The 21,773-nt window shown below is 40.4% G+C and overlaps 1 protein-coding gene across 1 annotated transcript in view; it reads left to right on the forward strand.

The window, feature by feature from the left end:
- LOC126298380 (inhibitor of growth protein 3-like) overlaps nt 1-21,773 on the forward strand; it is a 133,232-nt gene that overhangs the window by 20,493 nt on the left and 90,966 nt on the right. The gene's annotated exons all lie outside the window — the stretch shown is intronic.

A 21,773-nucleotide genomic window follows, 5' to 3' on the forward strand; every position in this document is an offset into this window, starting at 1 on the left:
CCCCCTCCCATCCCCCTCCCCCTCCCCTGCCCCTGCACTGCTCTGGCAGTTCTGAGAAAATCGCAAGAGAAGATTTACACATATGTTATGTGGCATATATATTTGTGCATAGTGCCAGATGTTTCCGTTCAGGGTGGTCAAGTGATTAGCATTCAAACTTCATAAGACAAATTTGTATGAGGTGATGGTTTGACTCTCGCTCATACGTGATTTTTAATCTACAGTTTTTCTCATCACTGGTCAAATAAGGTTTGCAACCAAACTATTGGAAGAAAGAGAAATTTTGCAAAATGTGAACTAGGTGTGTTTTCTCATAGAAACTATGAACATTCTCTGTAAATGTGGGAAAGCTGCAATCGTTCAATATAGTAGATGCCATGTCAGTTTATGTTTTTCATGTCTGTATGACTAATATGATCCTGAAACATATGATGTTGAGAGCACGTGCGACGAGTGACTGTACATTATTCTTGTGGTCTGGAACATTGTGACTTACTGAGTAATGTCATTTGCATCATTATTTATTGAGGCCTGAGTTGGGCTTTCCAAGCCTTGTTCCTCATCCTTGAAAATTTAATTAAAAATAGTAAATAGTAAAATGGTAAATGAAATTCACTACAACTCCAAGAAAATGCACATTTTTTCCCTTCATTATATTACCTCTCAAATGACTTATAAGTTAAATAATATGACCAGTGATGAAAAAATGTTGATTAAAAGATAAATGTTAGCAGGATTCAAACTGTTACCTCATTCTCGACCCTCTTACTAAGTGCGAATGCTAACCACATCACCACATTGACTTTTTAAGGGGGGCACCTTTACATAGATACATATGCCACATAATAGACGCATACAACTTTTGTTGCCATTTTCTTGGAATTGGCAGAGCAGTGCTCCTTACCATTTTGCACATTATGTTGTTTGTAATGGCCTGCTAAAGGTGTACAAAGTTTGAAGTAAATCCGTGATTCCAATGTTGTGGCCTCCCCTCGTCAGCAAGGATTGGAAATACACATTGGGTCTAATTAAGAAGGCACTCAGCAAACAAAATGATCAAGTGGACAGGGCAGACAGAGCAACTGCTACAACGCTGCCCCCAAACTCCAACGCAATCGTTTCTGTGGCCACCGACATGAGCCTTAGGGTTCAGAAAGCTGAGGAAACAACTTGTGTGAATGGGTTATAAGTCTTCAGAGCACCCCCAGCAGGTCACTTCATCAGTGCACCTGACAGTAGCAACGTATCTGATCACCGAAATCTGGTGCCTGCTGGATTCTACGAACAGGCAGTAGTACATCCATGGACTTCTCAATCAACAATTATACTGAGTGAAACTGAAGAATTACATCATTGGTAAAGTTGATGAACACGAACTGAAAGACTTAACTTGTACTATAATTAAAACAATGGAAAACCCAGAACTGAATGTGAAAATATTATCGAAAGGAAAGTTTCTGTTCACCATGTGACAGAGATTCTGAGTCATAGATAGTCTGCTTGGAGACTGGGTGTGTGGAGTGGTGCTGGATTGTGCTTATTCAGCTCGGGTTGAATAGTAGGTACCTCTGTTCGACAGAGAGTGTGATCTTATTTCTGCAGATTCCTTCAAAACAATGTGGTAGACTTCTCTGTGAAACCAATTTGTGGTCTGTGCTTTCGTAAATCACTTAAGCAAAATATTCTATCTAATGAGGTGCCTGATGGGGTGAAAGCACAACAGAATCATCAGAATGGATAAACAATAGAGTGACATTGAAATTAATATTACAAACACCCCCTAAGACTTAAGATATGTTCTTAACACACAAACTGTAAAATGTATGGGGGCGGGGGGACATAAATTGAACAAATGGAAACTAGTCAGCTGCTGTGTAAATGTTTTTGTACACATTGGCTTCTGTTATAAATGGTTCATTCAGTCTTAATGGATCCATTACAGGAGATGGTATATCACTACCTTTATACTTGGTTAAGTGATTAAAATGAATTGCAATTTTCCAATCTGAAAACTTTAATTGACAGGTGATGTGAAACATGATACATGAACTGATTCACCTTAGGGGCTCATAAATTTCTTGGTTCTGCCCAGTTTTGTGGTTGTTTGTTGTAATATCACATAATTTTGCACTTGGTACAGCACCCTCTTAGCATTATTTTAACTACAGGACTGTTGCTTCCATGCCACAGCTGCACTGCTCTGCTGAACTCTCTTCCAAATAAAGTTTAATTTTTAGCCAGATCCTTCGCTTTTCTGTAGTTTATTCCAGGTGGCAGCGTATTAATCTTCAGTGGTGAGTGCTTTTTGTGATCATAGACTACCTCAAAGGGACTCAACCCTGTTGCTTCATGTACCTTGGTATTGTACAACAAAATTACTAATTAGGCAATAGATGGCTCCAGTCTGAGTGCAAACTGTTCACATAATTAGACAACATTTTAACTACTCTCTTATATATGTGTTCAACCCTGCCATTAGTCTTATAGTGAAATGGCATAGATCTCCAATTCTTTATTTTACTCTAGAATGGTCGGGTGAAAAATAGTTTTAAGCACAGTTGGGCTGGGTCTGTGGGACCCAACAAACAGTGTATTTACATCAGATAATGAATTTTTGTTGTGTTCAAGCAGTACTAAGTGCTATAGAGACATTATTTTAACTTCCTGAACTATACAATAATTGGAAAAAACTTAAAACATACTTCTCTGTAGTACTAAATGTAAGTAAACTGGAAATACAAGTAAACTTGTTTGAAATACGAATATAATTGGGAATAAGTTCTAGAACTAAGAAGCAAAAATGTTGAATTTTCATTATATGAATAGAAACTGGGAATATAATGAATAGTTTGTGAGGTATCGTCCTCTAAAATCATCATTTTTCAAAACAGTCACTGCAAACCATTTCAGATGTGCCAAGCATAAACACACCTTGCAAACTTTGCAAAAGTATTTAATTTTACTGTCCTTGCATTTGTAGCATCTTCCCCTTATTTCCCTGGCTGTGTATGTTGACTGTTCTTTGTTTTTGGGTGCTGAAGAGATTAGATGCAAGCATGTGAATTTAGCACAGGAGGTCTTGCTAGGTTACACCCATTGTCAAATACGAGGTGGAATGCAAAATTTTTGGGACTGGTGCTGCCATCTGGAAAGTAGGCATAGTAGATCTTTGCACCGCTAGGTAGCGAGATCTGCATATCTGATGAGTCAATGTGCGGAGTGGCATTCAGCTGGGAGGACATGTTACGTGTCCACAGTGATTTCCGTAATACTCTGTGTTTGGTGTGTGGCAATTTTACGATGGGTCTGCGAACAGAACAGCACATGTTGAAGTGTGCACCGACCTTTGTCAGACCACATCTGATGATCCGACCTTCTTGTCACAGGTTATCACCGGTGATGAGAGCTGGATTTACAGTTATGACCCAGAGACAAAGCAACAATCGTCTCAGTGGACGATCCCGGGCTCCCCAAGACCCAAAAAGTGGGACAGGTGAAGAGCAAAGTGAAGAGCATGATTATTGTTCACTTTGATACCAAGGGAATTGTGCACAAAGAATTTGTCCCACCCAACGAAAAAGTGAATTATGCATCCTGCTGTGACGTTTTGCGACAATTCTGTGAAAATGTGCGGCGAAGACAGCCCGAACTTTGGGGTCGTGCTATGTACATCATGATCGGTCAGAGTGCCCCAAGCGTTGGGCCATTTGTTGCAAATGTAATAAAAAAGGACACATTGCTAAAGTTTGCCGCTCAGCCTCAAAAGAATCGAAGGAAGCAGGTACAGAGGACATGGACGTTGACATTCAGGAAGTTTCATCGGGCCAGGCTCCTGATGCATCGGCACACAAACTCTTTATCGAGCTGTCAGTTCGGTCGCGCAAATTACAACTGCAAGTAGATACGGGCGCGGCTGTTTCTTTGTTGAATGCACAAACTTACTTCGACCTTGGCTCGCCACCATTGGCGCCAATTTACCGGCGTCTACACGGGTATGGTAAATAGTTCATTCCTCTACTGGGTCAATTCACTACTGACGTGACTTACAAATCAGTCACTCGGCCTATTATTTTTATTGTTGTCAGTGATGCAAGCTCTGCTAACCTTTTTGGCTTGGATGTCTTTCAGGCTTTCGGTTTTTCTATCACTGACACCATACAGTTGGTCTCCGAAGACGTTCCCTATCAGTAATTGGAATCTTTGATCTCTGACTTTCCGGATATCTTTGAGGAGGGCCTGGGGCATGTTGCAGACTTTGAAGCTCACTTAACGTTGAAGGTGATGGCTCGCCCGCATTTTCTACATGTGAGGCAGATCCCCTTGGCACTCCGCCCTCAGGTAAAAGAAGAGCTAGACCGGCTGACGGCCCTCGGGGTCGTTCTTCCCATTTCTTCTAGTGAGTGGGCTTCACCCCTTGTTAGTGTCAGGAAACCCTCGGGAAAATTACGTCTTTGTGGCGATTTCAAGGCCACCATTAATTCCCAATTGGTGGTGGACACCTATCCTTTGCCTCGTGCTGATGAATTGTTCTCCGTTGTGGTGGGAGGCGAATATTTTTCGAAAATCGATCTTTCAGAGGCTTATCATCAGATACCACTCGATGAGGACTCCAAATGCTGGCGGTCGTCAACACCACGTTTGGCCTTTACCAATACCAGCAGTTGGCCTTCGGAATACCCAGTGCCCCGGAGATATTCCAGTGTTATCTTGAGTACGTCACGTCGACAAACCCATCCTCATTGCCAATTGTGTAGTTACATGGTTCACGTTTTCTGTCGCACTTCACGTAGCGTAGACTGTGAACTGTCTCCTAGGCATGCCCGATGTGAACTGACTGGGCACAGCCCGTACTGCCTGAGTTGTTGTTGTTGTTCTGCCGCCAGAGGACATGGCCGAATTTTCGCGTGCCCTCTGGTGGACGGGACTCTACTTGTGGCAACTACCGTCCGTGGCGCGCCGTGCTGATGTACGCCTCCCGCGATCTTTCTGGTGGCTACTGCAGATATAAATAACTCGTGTTCCAGGCTTGGGGGCACCTGGTACACAATAACAGAGACTGTTGCAGTAACAGGAGCACTTTTTTAACATGAGTACTGCTTACATAACCAAGTTAGATAATACACACTGATTGTAAACTATACTTTCCTGGCACTTTCTAAACTTGGTTTTAAAACTCATGTTTAGTGTACCAAAAGCACTCCAGCCCCCATTTAATCTTCTGTTTTCATTTTTTTATTTACTGTCAAACAAGTCACCACCAACTGCTACTCTCAATACAAAAATTCATCAGGTTCTATGGCTTTATTCTTAATGTGTACTTCTTTCATTTTGATGTCCACCTGCTTAGCTGGGTGGTAACGTGCTCACCTCCCATGCAAGTGGGCCCTGGTTCAATTGACAGCCGGGTTGGAGATTTTCTTTGATTGGGGACTGGGTGTTGTGTTTTCCTCATCATCATTTCATCCTCATCACCAGTGCGCAAGTCACCCAATGTGACGTTGACTGAAATAAGACTTGCACTTGGTGGCCAAACTTTCCTGGATGGGGCCTTCCAGCCGACAATGCCATACACTCATTTCATTTCATTTTGATATGTTAGATATCCATTATTATAAATGAGTTACAGGCTTATGTTCAGTATTGCTCTATTTACTGTTCATATTCAATCTGTACCAAATGCAAACAGTTCAGCACCATCCACAAAGTGAAGTATGTTCATATATGTTCCTGTGTATTCCTTATTCATTTTTCCAATTTCAGAATTTGAAAATGTGCTCTTGGATTGCTGAGAATAATCTTAAACAATGGAAACTCCAAGTTGGAACATCAACAATGTAAGGAAACAATAGATTGCTACTTACTGTCAAAATGACACATTATAAGTCACAGACAGGCACACAGGCACAATGAAGACCTGTACACATTAGATTTCAGCCACAGTCTTCATCAGAAAAAGAAAGAGAGAAACACACCATTCATTTACACAAGCAAGCACACCTCATGCACCCATGACCACAGTTGGTCGTCATGTGCATGTGTGGTGTTCTTGCTTGTGTGAATGAATGGCGTGTGTTTCCCTCTATTTTTCTGATAAAGGCTGTGGCCAGAGTTAATGTGTAAATGTCTTTTAATTGTGCCTGTATGCAGCGTAACATGTCATATTTATGGTAAGTTGCAATCTATCTCTTCCTTACATTGTTGAGAATAGTTTAGTGATATTGAGTCGCCTTGTTATTTATTTATTTATTTACATGTCAAGTTCTGTAGGAACAAATTGAGGAGCAAATCTCCAAGGTCATGGAACGTGTCATTACATGAACTTACAACATAAAAGTAATAACAGATAAAAATAAATGTTCGTGAACCTGATAACATGTCAGTCCATAAGTTTAAGTAAACGCTATCAGCAATACAATAAGAATCAGCTTAATTTTTCAAGGAACTCCTCGACAGAATAGAAGGAGTGACCCATGAGGAAACTCTTCAGTTTTGATTTGAAAGCGCGTTGATTACTGCTAAGATTTTTGAATTCGAGTAGCATCTTATTGAAAATGGATGTAGCAGTATACTTATACTTCAATTTTGAGTTTCCCACCATCATGTTGTAGTCTGAGGGAAGAGGTAACATTAACTTACATATTTTTCAGTGTACTGACATTGATAGAACTGATACATTGTTTTTTATTGGTTCATAGGATGAAACCTTTCTCAAAATCTGTGATACTCAAAGGTGAAATTCACATTTATTGCCGAGTTCTGTAATTTTTTTGATGACTTGTAAAGGGGTTAATTCTACTATATCCACTTCTAAAGCCAGCTTATTTCCTCACTTCATTAAAAGCTAATGTTTTTAATGTAGTTGGTTATAACTATTCTAAATTCTTTGTACTTTATGGAGAGGAGGCCAATAGGTCTATAATTTTTAGTTTTTGTTTGTTTGTCCCCTTTGTTGTGAAGTAGAACAGTTACAGTATTGTTCCATTTATAAGGAACTGTCTTCCTCCCCAGACAGTTTGTAAACAGTTTCCCAAGTTTCTTCAATATTACTTCACTTCCATCCTTAACCATTTCTATTGAAACACAATCATCTCTTGCTTTTCTTCTCTTCACACCCTCAAATGGTTTCATAAATCTGAAATGGCATTACATCTGGAATTTCATTATCTTCATTATTAACTATGTATGTTCCAGATTAATGGTAGCTATTGTGTCATCAGTGATCTTAATTGATGAAGTTTGTTGTCTCTTCTTCATACTTTTTTCAGTTGTTTCACTTACTGTACTTTCATTTTATCTTCTCGTGTCCTGTTAATCCTTTAGCTGCTGTAGATGTTTTTGCTATGTGCTGAGCTCAACACTGCATCATTATCGCCAAATGTGTCTGCCTGCTCTAAGTAGCCTGCATCTGGGGTTCTGTCTGGGCTGGGGCTACACAAGTGGCCTGCCTCACCCTGTACTAAATATTTATAGAGTGCTTTCTGTGATGATTCCTTCCGTTGCTCTAAGATTTGTCACCACTGAGCGAAAAATAATTGTAAGTGTGAAAATTAGTTTCTGATTTTGGGGGTTGTCTGCAAATTAATGATTATTACATATCTGCAGAGATTTAAAGATGGCTGTTCCTTCAGTAGTTTCTGATGCACCTTTGGTAATCAATTGCAATAATTACGTCTTGTTTTCAGTATACATCAGTAGTTCATTGTTACTTCATAGCTGTGTTTCAATAATCCTGTATGTACTGCATGTGGCTTTCACTGTACTAAAAAAATTATTAAGTTAAGAAGATATTTTGGATCACACATGGGCATTTACTTTCTATTCACGTACAATTTTACTGTTTCCTTGCAAGTGAGGCATGAGAGCCAACAATGATGTAATTTTCCTTTATGGCATTTTTGTAGCTAAGAGCAGCCTGTTACCTCTTATCATGAACACAATATACTGATTGACTGTTGACTGTGACATCATTCTCATGTATTGGGATTCATTGTGAACCCGCATTAAAAACTTTTTTGTTTCACTTTTATTGTAATCCAAGGCTGATTTGGTAGCTTAATGAACAATTTTTCGCAAGATTGGAGCAGGACAGATTGCCTCTCTGTGAGAAGTACTCTATGTAAACAGTACACTTACAGAACAGCTCTTGTCATCTTAAGAAATTTGGAAATATGTTTCTTAAATTTATGATAACTTTTTTTCCATCAGAAGAGGATGACCTAGTTCTATGTCACATAGTTACTAATACTTTATAACTTTAATATAGCTTTTGAAATCAGGCACACATAATCCAAAATGTTCATCCTTTTCTATGTGTTTTCTGATGCAATAATTTGTTGGCAGACAGCTAAAAAGGACAAGGTGGACATGGGCCTGAACAGTTTATGGGAATGTATGAAAACAGTATGCTTTGTGTGCACTTGTGCAATAAAATCTTCGAGCCTGTGGAAATCGAGATATATGAATTATTTTTGTTGGTATAGAAATAGTTTTGTATCATAAATAGATGATTATTTATTATGCTTGTCTGCCTGATGCAATATATGCTGTATTTTTACTTTCTTGTGTTTCACAAATGAAATAGGCACCACAGGATTTCAAACCTTCAATCTGCATATTTTTCAGCATCCATTCTCAAAAATAACATAAAGAATGGCAGAATGGTTGTACCATTCCCTAGTTGACAGTTGTTTCCTAAAAGCAAATCATCATATGCATGATTATGTAGATGAAAATCAGTTTCTTTACAATCAAATATGTCACTAAATCATGCTTCCCTCCTAAGTTTTCATTATCACCTTCTTACTCAGATGAATTGTCAGTTACCTTTCTTGTTGAAACATAAGACTGCAATGTTACACCTGCTAATGTAGACAGCTTAAGACTGTTGCTTTCCGAATCTGTTTAGGAGTTATCAGTCGTATCAACATTGAATAATTCAGTCTCAATGTCACACTCTGTCAGTATCTCCATGACCTCTTCCTCAGGAGAATAGTGGATGAGACTGTCATTGTAATACCAGTTCTGATGAATAGTAATATGTAAAGAAAAATTAAACGCCACTAGACTAGATTACAACAGACAAAGTACCTGAACACAACTTAGCATCCAGAACTGCGAAAAACTACTGATATATGGGATAGAGAATTTGCTGTGTGCTTAAACATGCCAGTAGCCTGCAAGTGCTGGTAGGTGGTACGACTGATACTCATCATTAGCGCTCATCAGACAGTAGTTAACATACCAATAGCTCTCAAGGAAAACCTGTAGGCCATGCTTAAACTCATCAATAGTACCCTGGGGAGTGGAAGAGAATGATGAATTAATTTTTCCACAGCACTCAATGGGTTAAAGACATTTAGAAGTTTTGATTGATTTGGCGTATTTTATGATGACAGAATAGAAAGTAGTTTGTGTGAAACTCGCAACTTTTAATCTTTTAGTGCTAAGAAGGCGCAGTGGACAGTCAATCAAAACTGATTACAGATCAGACATGAAAACAGGAAGGTGTGCTGGTGAAGGGAAGGGGGGAGGGGGGGAGAAACAGTGAACACAGTAAGTCCGTGAAGTGCAATATAGAGCAGCCTGAAACAGCAGTGTCTTTGTAGTTAAGTGTTGTGTAGAACTTTGGATAAGATACCAAAAATGGCAGTTGTCATAAATTAGTAAAAATTGCCAAGAAGAACATGTTTAACCCTAACAGTTCCTTCCAGAAAAAAAGGGAAGTAAACTTATCAAGGACTACTTTGAGATAAAATTAAAATTACCTATAGTTTATAAAACAATTAAGAAACTGTGCAGAATGTAACAATCATAAAGCACTTTAGTTTTTAGTGAATGTCAACTCTTAAGACTAGAAGGAATGTGTTGCGAAGGAGCCATTGAAGTCGAGTGTGTTGTGCTTAGAAGCATGTCCTGGCACTCTGCTTTTCGCCACAGTTTGACCGTAGCCTTTATTCGGGTGGACAGCTGGTTGGTAGTCATGTCCACATAAAAGGCTGTACAGAAATTAAAGCAGTGCTGATATGCACTGAAGTGCCAAAGAAGCTGGTATAGGCATATGTATTCAAATACAGAGAGATGTAAACAGGCAGAATACAGCACTGTGGTTGGCAATACCTATGTAAGAGAACAAGTGTCTGGTGCAGTTGTTAGATCGGTTACTGCTGCTACAATGGCAGGTTATCAAGATTTGAGTGAGTTTGAATGTGGTTTTATAGTCGGCACACGAGTGATGGGACACAGCATCTCCAAGGCAGCGAGGAAATGGGGATTTTTCTGTATGACCATTTCACGAGTGTACCGTGAATATCAGCAATCCAGTAAAACATTAAATCTTCGACATCGCTGTGACCAGAAAAGGACCCTCCAAGAATGGGACCAACGCTGACTGAATAGAATCATTCACTGTGACAGAAGTGCAATCTTTTCACAAATTGCTGCAGATTTCAGTGCTAGGCCATCAACAAGTGTCAGCATGTGAACCATTCAACAAAACACCATTGATATGGACTTTCAGAGCCAAAGGCCGAATCGTGTACCCTTGATGACTGCACGTCACAAAACTTTATGCCTTGCCTTGGTCCATCAACTTCAACATAGGACTGTTGGTGACTGAAAACATGTTGCCTGGTCGGACAAGTCTCATTTCAAATTGTATCGAGCGGATGGCCGTGTATGGGTATGGAGACAACTTCATGAGTTTGTGGACAGCAGGAGACTGTTCAAGCTGGTAGAGACTCTGTAATGGTGTGGGGCATGTGCAGTTGGAGTGATATGTGACCCATGATACGTTTAGATATGACTCTAACAGGTGACACGCACGTGAGCATCCTGTCTGATCACCTGCATCCATTCATGTCCATTCCAATGGACTAGGGCAATTCCACTGGGACAATGCAACACCCCACACATCCAGTATTACTACAGAGTGACTCCAGGAACACTTTTCTGAGTTTAAACACTTCCACTGGCCACCAAACTCCCCAGAAATGAACATTATTGAGCAAATCTGGGACGCCTTGCAACATGCTGAACAGAAGAGATCTCCACCCCCTTGTACTCTCACAGATTTATGGACAGCCCTCCAGGATTCATGGTGTCAATTCCCTCCAGCACTACTTCAGACATTAGTCGAGTCCATGCAATGTCGTGTTGCAGCACTTCTGTGAACTAGTGCGGGCCCCACACGATACTAGGCAGGTCTACCAGTTTCTTTCCCTCTTCAGTGTGTGATATGGCCACTTTCACAGGTGACCTTGACTCTCAAAGGATAGATTATGCCTGTAATGGGACTGGACAAGGATCTGCTGGGTGCATGCATGAGATGGGTCCTGTACTTGGTTCTCCCACAGGGGCATAACTTGTGTGGCAACTGCTTGTGAGTAGATGTGGTGATGGAAAACTAAGTAGTTTTGTTGATTGGGTGGGTGGTGGAATGCTGCTTTTGGATTGTTTGGAAGGATAATGGGTAGGGTGTGCCTTTTTTTACGGGTACAACGTTAAGTAGTCAAGGCCCTGGTGAATGATTTGATTAAGTTGTTCTCGTGTGTGGTGGTGTAGGATGATGAACTGTTCCGCTAGTTTACTGGTGGGGTTGGAGTGTTAGGGCATATGTGGATATGACATGAGAAAAATCTGTTTGGGGTGGGGGTGTAATGCCTTTCTGTGAAAGGCAGAATAAAGCTGTCTTCTCAGGAGATGAGAAAAGGCATGTCGACAAGAAGCTGGTGACGTCACAGTGTGGAATTCCACCATCCACTGCACTGCGAAACATAATGGAATGTCAGATTTTTGGCTTATGGAGAGAAATGTGACTAGTGGGATGTGACATCATTTTTACATCACAATCAGAACTTAGGAGCCACCATATTGTATGGTGCTAAACTCCATATTTTGTGTATGGATATAAGATGTTTTGGAGCATCAGAAAATTTAGGATTTCTTGAAAATGTGTCTTTTAAGTACAATTTGTTATATATATAAAATGACAAGAATTGGCAGTTAAAGGCTTCCCATTTTAATGCTTTTAGTGTTACAACTGGTGTGCTATGACAGTACACTGTTTCAGTGCTATGGCACGATGATAATCTATCAAAAGTGTATCATTTTGGTACAATTTGTCATAGTTAAATATCAAACAGTGATATTTGTAGATGGCCATAAGCAGTGTATATCATGTATAGAGGAGTAGGTGCTGTGTCCAAGCTGCAGCGTAGTTGATATAATCGTGAGCTGTAAAGAGAAAGGTAGCAGGTTCGTGTCCAGCTCCTTCCAGATTTTGTTTTTTCACCTTTTGTTTTCTGAAATATTCTGGGTCTTTCGTAATAAATAATAGAAGTAATATCTGCAATAGTCATTGTTATTTATTATGAATAATGTATATGTCAGAATTCTGGTTGTATAGGCTAGTGACTGGAATGTTTCCCCAGTGGTCAGAAATCATAAAATGACCGCCAGTCTTTGTTGGAAAGTAAACGTAAGTTAGGCACCAGAAGTTTTTGCTATTACAAAACTGTGTGTAAAATATATATACCTCTCTCTTGGTTTTATGGACTGCCTCATTTTTGTAGCTTGCTGGTAAATACCTTTCTTAATTGTGGCAAGCATCTTTGGGAAAAATCTACTCTTTTGCTCAAATGAAATTGCAAAATGAATCTCGGTCTTGAAATATATGTGATGAAGCACATTACTTTGGAGTGATGGTAGTGAGAGTTTGTAGGTGGAGTCAGTCAGTGGATACCTCCTGTCAGGTAAACACTGCATTTAATTGTGACAAGTGGTGGAGCCTTTGTCAACAGGGAGGGTGAGTAAAGTAGGGTGTGACTTAAGGCTATCAGTGGCTGTTCTCTCCTCTGCTGAGAGGTTTATGTTTTTGGGAAAGCACCTAAGAAAGGATGGTGAGGCCAGGTTAGAGGTAAGGAATTTCTGGAATGTAACATGGGTATGGTTATGTAAGAGTGGGGGAGGGTCATGGCTGGATGAAGGAATTGGGAGAGGGAAGGTTCAGTGTTGCTTCTTTTGGTTGTGGTCAGAGGGATTGGTAATAAAAAAAGTATTTCCATTTAGGGATCAGGAGGAGGAGAGTGGGTCTTCAATGAGTCCAGCATAACTGAATTTCAGTGTAGCACTAAATGTGTGGCTTTTTGATAGGACGTGGAACTTCTGTGGGATTGAAGGTTTTGGTAAATACTTTGAAAACAATGTTTTTGGTTTGTTTGGTTTCTGGGCGTTGGGATGAAGTTTTGATAGATGGGTAAGATGAGGAAGGTAGGATCTGGATGCTACGAGGATTTAACAAGGTGTTTATTTGCGATGGGGTAAGCGCCGTTGAGCAGTGGTGAGTGTCATCGTCATTAGTTTTATGCTGTATTAGTAGTCCTTTGCCTTTCCATTTCCTGTGATCCATTGCTTCCTTCTTAATGCTGGTGTATGTTCTGCCGTCCATCACATCATCCAGTATCTGAAATCTCTTCCTGCCTTGCATTCTCTTTTCTTCCACATACTTCTCTGAGGAAATTTTTATAACCTACGCCAACTCATTTCTTAACAGATGTCTAATCCAGTTTTGTTTTCTTCGTCTTCTTCCTTTTCTTTTACATCCAGCAATTGTCTCTGTTCTTCCACTTTTCCTTGTATCTCATCATTTTTCAATCTATCCATCCACCTTATTCTTCCCATCATCTGCCATGTTCATATTTCAGAAGCCTCCATCCTAGCTCTGTTTCTCTTCCTCAGTAACCACATTTCAGCACCAGACAAGGAGACACACCATACAAAACATTTTATTAATATTTCCCTGAAATCTTTGTCCATATAGCTGTGGAAAATTCTCCTTTTCTTATAAAAGACCTCTTTCGCCAGTGATATTCTGGTTTTAATTTCTGTTCTGTTTTTCCAGTCAGTTTCCATCCTGATAATGAGATATGTAAAGCTTTGCCCATGTTGTAACATTTCTCCATTCTCTGGTATCAAGTTCCATGGAAGTTGAATTCCTGCCAGAGGAAATGGACCTAGATGATCATTAGAGGGCATAGTATCGGCACAGCATTGTGCTTGCGTAGCGCATGTGCGCCACCCTTCTCACCATGTGAATATGTTGACCAGTAGTGTTCCTCACGGCCAGTAGAGATACGATCACCCAGCAAATGGTCAGTCAGTTCTATACTCACATATGATATTGCAGTTACTATCATTGTTGTACAATGGACTATTCAATAACAACGTCACTTGTCAGTTGATTCTTCTCTCTGGCTGCATTTCATGTTGTCTCTCTCTGTGTTGGCCTGTTGCAGCAATGTGGTGACTGTTTTCACTTTGCCACTTTGCACCTCATTGTTGCATAGGTTGTTTTGGACTTGTTCTGGTTTATGTATTGTCTGCCGGTCTTAGCTCGACTACCACTTGGTATCGTGTTCTCCACCACAGTCATCTTCCTCCCCTGGGTTTTGATGCATACACTGATATCTGGTTACTCGCAGATATAGCATATTCAGCATTATCTTTGCCCTTTTATTTTCTTCTACTTTACTTTTTTTTTCTTTGTATTGATTTTCATTCCATAAATCTTTCATTTAGCTTCAGTGTTACCCAGTGTATCCTGTGACTCCTTTTCATCTGTAGCTGGAAGGTCTGTGTCATCTGCAAACCTCAAACAACATATTATTTTTCTCCAATTTTTACCCCCATTTTATCTAGTGGGCAGCAATCAATCATATTTCATAAGTGTAGGGTTAAAAGTTAGGTGACAGGCATCAGCCTTGTCATACTGCTTTTCCTAGTTGTATCCAGTTAGTACTATCTTTTCTTGCTTTCACTGACTTTTTGATTTATATTAATGAGTTTACAAGTTGTCTGCTTTCACATTTCCCTCTCCCTTCCCTCATTATATGAGTCGCAAACTTGTACAAAGCCATATTATCAAATGCCTATTCTAGGTCTCTTCTCTTTCCATTAAACCTCTCCCAAAATTTGCAAAACTCCTATTGCATCTAAAACTGAACTGATCTTCAGCCAGATTTTCTGCCATTGCCTATTCCAGTGTTTTGTCAGTGATTCTTAATGTAACTTTGCCTGCATGTGAAATGATGTTAACTGTCCTGTGCTCACTGCGTTTCTTGGTTCCTTGTTTCTTTGGGACAGGAATCAGTACTGTTGTCAAAGTCCTCTGGCCATTCACCACTGTCATATATTTTGTTACACAACCTCAAGTTTTCTGTTATTCCTTCTTGGTTCAAACATTTTAGTGTTCCACCAGGTATTTTATCTTTACCTACTGCTTTCCCATTTTTCATGGCAGCTGTTGCACTCTTTACTTCTTCCAGTATGATTGTTGATCCTTTCTCAGAATCATTAACACTCTTCAAGAGTTGTTGGTTTGTGACCTATCAAGATCTTTGTACACTACATTTCTGTCTTTACTGAGAATTTTCGTAGTAGCACTGCGTGGTTTGTTTTGATCCAGTGTTGTAGTCTTTACTGTGTTGTACAGTGAGTACATATTCCCTTGCTCTATAGCTCATCAATTACATCACACTACTCTTTTAGCCATTTTTCATAGCCTGTTCTATTTATGTGTACTGTACATTTTTGCCCTACTTGTATGACATCTTGTTTCAGCATATTCCGGTGCTTGTTGACATTGTCAGGTGGTTCTTTTTCTCGTAATGTGTTAGTAAGTTCAAGTGAAAGCATTTCTGTAATCCTTTCTTTCCTGGATCTTATCATCTGTACTTCTTCTCCATGGCAGCTTTCTTCAGCTTTTTCATTTTTATTTCTATTTCCGCCATAAGTAAATTATGGGCACTATTAATATCTGCATCTGGGATTGTGTGCACTTTCTTGATACCATTTCTGTGTCTTTCTACCATCGTATAAATCGGTTTGGTCTCCATATTTATCCCATGATGATTTATAAGTTTAAGTTCTCCTCCTGGGAGTTCCAAACCTTTTATCAGTCCTCCTTCCAAGGCTATGACTGCCTACTATGTTTCTCTCCTTCTCTTTCCCCACAATGGCATTCCAGTCACCCATTACTATTTTGTAGCATCCTTGGTCATTATCTATTATTTTCTCTTATATGTTGTAGGTTTCCTCTATGAGCTGGTTATCGTGTTCTGAAGTTGTCATATTTTCATCGATAATCAATAAACGTTTTTGTATGCCAGTAACCCTGTCACTTGCATAGTCTACATGCATCATGCACTTAGCCATTCCCTGTGACATAATCACTCCTATTCCATTCCTTCCTTCCTTCCTTCCTTCCATCACATCCCATCTTACTTCATCAACTTCCACCAGCTTTGTATAATTCTCTTCCATTTCTTTTTTAATGTTGTCTAGTTTCTGTACTTGCAACAGTGGTCTGACATTCCAGGTACCAATTTTTGTTTTGATTTGATATTGTGTCTCCTTTCAAACTGTGTCATGTCACCCCCCCCTCCCATTTTCCCTCTCTGAGATGGGGTTATTTTACCTCCAGATAGAGATGGGGTTATTTTACCTCCAGATATTGATTTAACATGAGGAGCAGTATTTGCATAGAGACTGTGTTATATAGGGAAAATAATTTGCAGTGGTATTATGTTGCCTTCTGTAGTTCTGGAGGCCATGTCTAACACGGGATACAGATGCCTTTTGCCGCCACCACCTGTGGGTCAGACGATGCATTGCCTGCTGGTGCACAGGAGGTGTTTCATTTGCCTCCTTCCACCCATATCTGGGGAGCATTGCTGTATCCACCACCTGGATGTGCACTCTGTTGGGATTACAGGGTCTCCCGAGGAATAGTGGAAATATGACAATGGTAAATTGTGAAGCTTGCGGAGGTGGTGTCTGGGGTGCATTTTCAGATGTTGGTGGGCAAGAGTTCCAGTTTGACAGATAGGATGAAGGTAGCTGGGGTTATACAGTAACATTATCTTATGGAAGTAAGTAGAATTGTTTAGGGATGCCTTTGTCATTGCGATTTGTTTCTCTAGTATTAGTGTAGTGAGGGATATGGATTGGCTGAATCTGAAGATTTGAAGGTCATTGTGAAAGAGAGTTGCCACCCACAGGGTGTAATTATTATATTTAGGCTGTTGGAGGGTGGTGGGGATTCCGTGGGTAAGGCAGTATTTAAGGAACAGGATGTGGAACTAGATTTTGGTTACAGATAGGGACACTGTTATGAAATGGTGTAGGTAGATGGAGCAAGTATCAATTTGAAATAGGTTTTCGCTATAGGGAGCGGAAAATGATGGCAGCGAGTTATAAGTCCGAGTGTTGACTGGAAGGTAGAGCCTCTACCTTTGCAACTTGTTAACAGTTGGCAGCATTGGTATGTGGCAGGTACTGTCTTGTTCCGTAGCCTCTTATCTACATTTCCAGTTGGCTGGAAGTCTCAGCATTGAACGGTTATGTTGTTACAGTGTAAAGTATGGAACCGTGTGCAGACTATTGGTCAGTGCGATTTAAGCAATGTGCAGTCATTGAATTCTTGACAGCAGAAGGTGTCACCCCAAAGGAGAATCATCAGAGAATGAGAGCAGTTTACGGTGATTGTGTTGATGTGAGTACTGTGCGTTGTTGAGTGCGTATGTTTAAAGACATTGAGGTAGGGGAACATCTGACCTGTGTGACAAACAAAGAGTTGGAAATCCTGTGACAGCAACCACCGAGCTTCATAAGCAAAATGTTGACAGATTGATTTAGGATGATCATTGTATCACTCTGGGAGAAACTGAAAGCACAGTTGGGATTTCAGAAAAATGTGTGGTTCACATTGTTGCTTTGGTTGGCTATTGGAAGATCTGTGCATGATGGGTACCCTGGATGCTGTCTCCTGAAATGAAAATGCAGACTTGAAATTTGCCAGCAACTCCTCTTGTGTGACAAGAATGAAGGTGATGCCTTTCTCCATTTAGTTGTGATAGGAGACAAAATGTGGGTACACCATTACATCCCCGAAATGAAATGTCAGTCTATGGAATATCGACACAAAGACTCTCCCCAGGAAAAGAAATTCAAGACGCAGCCCCCAGCTGGAAAAATCATGGCCACAGTGTTGTGGGAGGCAGATGGTATTATCCATGTTGATTTTCTTGGTTGTGGAACAACAATAAATTCAGTGTGTTATATCACTATGCTGCGAAAACTGAAATGTCGGCTAACAAGGGTCCTCAAGAAAAAGGGAAATGTTTTCCTGCAGCATGACAATGCCAAACCACACACTTCATGTGCCACTACAGTAGAACTTCAGAGACTGAATCTCACCACCATATGGCATTCTCCATACAGTCCATATTTAGCACCGTCTGACTTCCATCTGTTCCCGATAATGAAAGATGATCTCCGGGGGACATCATTATGCTTCTGATGAAGATGTGGAGAGAACTGTGAGACTGTGGTTGCGGAAACAGTGTGTCGACTTCTTCCATGATGGCTTCAGAAAACTTGGCAGAAATGTATCCAGTTGGCTGGTGATTATGTGGAAAAGTGAATATTGGTAATTGAAAATCACATTCTCAGGATTATTTCTGCATTTGATTTAGTAAAATATTCCCATCTAAACCCAGTTAACGAAGGTGGAGGCATTACTTTTCATTCAGCCCTCATATGTGTGAACACTTGCGGGAGTACTGGAGATGAAACTGGATGATGAATGCTAGAGGGAGAAATGGAAAAATGGGAGGTAAACATGTGAAGTCGGTGTGTGAAATGAGAAAAATGACCATGTGAGGTGCCTGTTCCTATGTCCTGTACTCCTTCTGCAAGGTATTACTACTATGTAATCCCAACTGTCTACACGTGGTCCCCAAAGCTGAAACCCTTCCCTTCCAACATCTTGGAGAGCAGTTGAGTTTACAAGTTCTGTGTTGCTATCTGCACTGTTACGCAAAACTTAAGGATGAAAATAACTTACTCATGATGTCTCATTGCTGAGTAACTTAAAGTAATGAAACGTAGAAAGAACTACTTCATTATGGTGTGGATGGTAACTGAAAGAAATGCCCAATGAGACAAATGGCAGTCACACGTTTATTCAAAGAAACGAATTACACCAAAGTCGTCAAGATTTATGATGGTCCCCTGGACATTACAAATCATGGTTTTTAATAGGGAGTGTGATTACTAAGGATGGCACTGCATGCTCTGGAACGTCCTCCCATACCGATCACAAGATTGGTAAGGAGTTCTTGTGGTAGGGCATTCCACTCCTCCACCACCATATTTGTCAACTATTCGATGATTGTTAGTGCATGTGGACGTGTTGCAGTATGTCTCCCCAAAACATCCCACACCTGATTGATGGGATGTAAGTCAGAGGAACAGGCAGGCTAGCCCATTCACCAAATATGCTCTCATTTCCAGAGCTACTCCACATGCCCAGTTCAAAACTGTCATTCATAAAAATAAAGTCAGGGCTGAATGCACTCCTGAAAAAATACACATGGGGAAGAATTACAGTGTCAAAAGTAATATTGATTGGTGATGCTCAAAGATTTGAAGGTCAGAACACCCACGCAACATTATGCTTCCCCACACCATAACACCTGGACGACCAAAACAATCATGTTTGACAGTGTAACTGGATCTATTGTATGTTCCCACCTCTCACCTTATGAGGGTGCATCCAGAACCTCTTGTGCACACTGAATCTGCTCTCACCCAAGAAGAGCATGCGATCCCACCGCTCATTGGTCCAGTTCTTTATGCTCTTAGTATCACAATAAATCTTTGGACATGGTATACTCGCCAGTTAGCATTACTGTCATGCCGTGCTGTTTCCCCATTAGCATCTTTTCAGGGGTGGATTCTCTCTCGACATCATTTTTATGGATGACAAAGAATGACTACATCGAACTGTCCAGGTGTAGGAGCTCTTGGAATGTGAGGATTTTCTGCAAATGGATTAGCCTGCCAGCTGACTTAAATCCCTTTGAGCAATTGTAGGATGTGTTGGGGATGTATTGCGGCACAACCACATACACCTATGACCATTCAGCAGCTCTGAACTGCGCTGGTGGAGGAATGTAATGCCACACCACAAGAACTCTTTACGAACCATGTGGCTGGTAGGGCAGCATGTTGCAATGTCGCAGAGTGTGTATTGACATCTGTGGGGATCACACACCGTACTGTGAACATGTCTTGCCATTAGTAATGCCCAGGGGACCACCATGAATTGTGGTGACTTCAGTGTGATCATTATCTTTGAATAAAAGTGTAATTAATACTGTATTTAAATTTGTCATATTTGCTTGTAATTTATACTGATGACTAGTTACAAATATAGCTGTTCATTTTCAAACCAGACCTGCATTAATTGTACTTATCAAAGCAAACTTCCACTGTGACATACAAGGGTAATGTCCACACAACACATGTGCAGATCTGATTTGCAAACGAACTGCTATAGTCGAAACCACACACCAATGTAAATTACACACAACTGTATCAGAAACTTAAATAAAGAATTGTGAAATCTAAGTTGCTGGTCTCTCCCCAACAAAATGTTGAAACTAAATAAAAGTTCCATTTATGTTTGTGCTATAGCATATTTCTTTCAGTTTCCTTCTGTACTATACAGTAGCAATTCCTTCTATGTAGGGTCCAAGTTTCATCAACCTATGTTATTTGGCAGAGACACATAATGCATAACGTTTTTTAGTTCTTAAGTTTTGCACACCAGCATATTTAACCATACTTCAGATAACAAGGTGCAGCCACAGAAGCAGTTGCAACATTTCCACATTTTGTAGCGACATATTCCTTCACATAGGCTAGAATATGAATGTCCCAGAACTCCACATGGCAGTAGGGCATTGACAATGCTACTCATGGTTTACAAGCCTCTAAAAGCCCTAAGAGTTTGAGAGTCACATGAACAGGGCTACATTTCAGTGGAGCTGTGCTTGTAGCAGTCTCAGCCATGGGATCAATATGACCAATTCACGTGCTGACAACATGCCAGCTCAGAGTCCTCAAGTCAATAAATCAGCAATGTTATTGGGCAGAAAGTTGATCTATTACTGATATTACATTTTATCCAATAGGGTAACAGACTTTTGACTTACCATGCTGTCTGCTGTGTGGATTGTTGAGCATCCCATCTGTGGTTTTTTTCCCCATAAAGTGATCTATCAAGAGTGTTTATTTGGAGATCTACTGTTATTCATTATCATCATCATCTTCTTCTTCATCTTCTTCTTCTTCTTCTTATTATTATTCTTCAGTTTGTAGCCCCTTTCTGAGTTTGTTTGGAGCATAAGCCTCACCATCTTTTCCTGACATCCCACCACATGTCTTTCTCCACTCTGTGCCAGTCTTCTCCTCTCTTCATCACATAGTCCATCACTCCCACTATCCATCCGTCTCTGTTTCTTGCCATTTCAAGGCTATGTCTTGGTATCCTACCAACTGCCACTCTTGTAACATGCCCCTGCTGCCTTAATCTGTGGTCTCTTGCTTGTGTTTGTCTTCAACTATATTTCTCATTGTCTCATTCTTTACTGTGTCTTTTCTAGTAAGCCCAATTGTACTTTGATGTATCATCTCACAAGCCTGTATCCTGCTCACCTGCTTTTGCTTCATTACCCAAATTTCTGATGTATATGTGAGGAATGAAGCATAATATGCTCTCTGTAACACTTGCTTGCATTTTGGTGGTACATCCTTGCCCTAGAGCAGGCTTCTTACACTCTGCGTGAAACCATAGGCTTTACTTCCTCTCTCACTAATCTCCACATCATTCCTCCCACTGTCTTTGGGTATGCTCCTCAGGTGCTTGCAAC

This window comes from Schistocerca gregaria, chromosome X, assembly GCF_023897955.1.
Source record: "Schistocerca gregaria isolate iqSchGreg1 chromosome X, iqSchGreg1.2, whole genome shotgun sequence".
NCBI classification, from domain to species: domain Eukaryota; kingdom Metazoa; phylum Arthropoda; class Insecta; order Orthoptera; family Acrididae; genus Schistocerca; species Schistocerca gregaria.